Genomic DNA, 2,500 nt, shown 5'->3' with positions numbered 1-2,500 from the left:
AAGAAGTAAAAACGAACATTAAAAACTTCAAATGAATATATATAACCGGCTAGTGGCGCTTAACACCCCTTTTTCTCTATTGCCTTTTTTTTTCTCTTACTATCTTGACCCTTGCGTGTATAATCTGGTTCACCGATACGGCACCGAAGGAGGACCCTGCTGCAGGAACGGTCACCTTAGGATGCTGTGGGAAGGACGTCACCGGAAGATCGCCAGAAACCTACGGACCAGGATGTTCGTCAAAGCAGGTATTAAGCCGCCCCAGGATGTGAAAGGGCGCCGCCTGCCGGGACGCCCGTAGATCCAGCGAAGGACCAGGAACTCGCCAACGCAGGTATTAGTCGCCCCATGATGCTGTGGACGGGTGCCGCCTGGACGCTGGCAGATCCAGTCATACTCCAGGAGCTCGTCAGCGTGTGTTGGGCGAGTACGCCGCCGAGTCAGGCCTGGACAAGGACTACGAGGAAGTCTGGACGAATCCGAAGTCAAGGACCTGGCGAGACCTTCGAGGACGGTTGGACTATAGCAAGGACCAGGAAGAAGGGGACAAGGACGGGCAGCCACGAAGATGCACCAGGGACAACGCACGTGAGATGACCGGCATACCAGTCAAAGCCAAAGTTGGGTCACCCTTGAGGCAAATCTAAGGCGCCTCGAGGGCGAGGCATTAGTAGGTGGTCGAGGAATATACCGTGTATATAAGCACGATTTGTGTAAGCCACTAGACATAGACCACGTGGCTGTTTGTCATGTGGCTCGAAGTCCAGTAGAGAACCATTGACTCAGCGAGGACTTTGATAACGATAACGAGTTTATCTGACCTTGTTGAACCCCTCAGTTCGTGACAAGCACCCGCTGGCCTCAGGTCATATCACCAGTCTTCCGCCCCCCACAGGGGTGGTTGGCGGACCCGCGACCCATCGCATTCAGCGCTTACCCAAGACTCGTCTCGTGTGTTCCCTTCACTGTGTAGTACTCTTTATTTATAAAGAGTCAAGCTGTTATAACCACTATCACTGCCCAACCAGTCACAATCAATGTTTGAAGGCCTCTGAGCGTTTTACAATGTGTGTGTGTGTGTGTGTGTGTGTGTGTTGTATATATTTAGTAGTACGATTACCGTAATTCATTGTTAAACTGCTTATTACTAGATAGAGGAATTGTTTAAGTATCAGCGATGAAACACGGCAACAGTCTTAAAGTTACAACCATTCTCTGACAAATTATCACTTTTTATATAGAAGTTACGAGATTAATCAATAACTAAATAAACATATCATATCCTACAAACCATTTGGAAAGTAAGGATTATGTTAGCTGTCGAACACATCAGTACGACGTTGCGCATAGTTCCCGTGTGGCTGGAAGATCGAAGGGCCTTTTCGATGCGGGCCAGATCGTAGGTCATGACGCTCGCGCCCGCACGCCCATCCTGCCACCATCCCCGCAGGACGTCGGGTACTCCTGCCGGGCACATAGTAACCCAACTTTATCAAAGGAAACAGCAACTATGTTTCCTAGATGCAAGGATTATTGAAATTATTTTTGTTTATTTTGGAAGATTAAAAATCTTCTTAAAAAAAGATTAAAAAGTCTTATCAGTCAGTATGATATTATCGAACATGCATAAATATAGGAGATGGTGCATGTAAAAAAAGGTTATTCTGAAGGGACATCGGATAATTTCTTGATTGTTTAATATTCACTTTGAATGTCCATCCATTTTCGTGTACTGTCACAGGTGACTAAAAAAAGCCTCATACATCTGATTTACGTACTAGTTGCCTTACTACGGATATCACACCACGTTCCTGATCTCACATTCCATGAGAATGAATAACTTCGCAAAACGAATTATTAATTACCATTCATATTTTTACTACAGATGCTAAAATGAATTTCCTTCATTTACTCAGTTTTTGGTTACTTTACTTACCTACCATGGTGCCGTCGTGGATGACAAGCAGAAGAAAGGAGGGTTTCAACACGTCGGTCATGAGAGCACTGAGTGTGGAAACTTCCGTCTGTGCGGCTGTTAGCCTGTTTTTCATTCCTCCAGTCCAAGTCCCATCGACCGCAGTCTGGACATGGCTGAAATACTGCATATCAGCTGCATTTCCCTTTGACAATAACTGTGGCAAATCAGTTGTCAACAACTGTAACTATATCAGAATTGTTCAAAGCAGCGGCCTCGAATTCCACAAAAGCATATGTAATCGTATTAAAGTCGGGCTAGTAAATACAGTAATATTTAACCTTGAATTCCTCGTAGCTATAATTGGATTCATTATAAGGACGCTGTCGTCTTCATGCGGAGCGCTGATATGGTCGATTTCTCGGGCGTGGACGGGAGTGGCAGTAAGTTCAATAATGGAATAAAAAGATGGTACTATTGCAGAGTCTCGCTCACTGACGTCCATCCTGTCACTGCCATCGGCGATAACACAAACTGCAGAAAATTCTTAATCTGAAGGTGTTTTTATTAGTATTTATATCACAC

This window comes from Penaeus chinensis, chromosome 36, assembly GCF_019202785.1.
Source record: "Penaeus chinensis breed Huanghai No. 1 chromosome 36, ASM1920278v2, whole genome shotgun sequence".
Classification (NCBI taxonomy): Eukaryota; Metazoa; Arthropoda; class Malacostraca; order Decapoda; family Penaeidae; genus Penaeus; species Penaeus chinensis.
The sequence above is the reverse complement of the archived record's forward strand: the minus strand, read 5'-3'. Positions refer to the sequence as shown.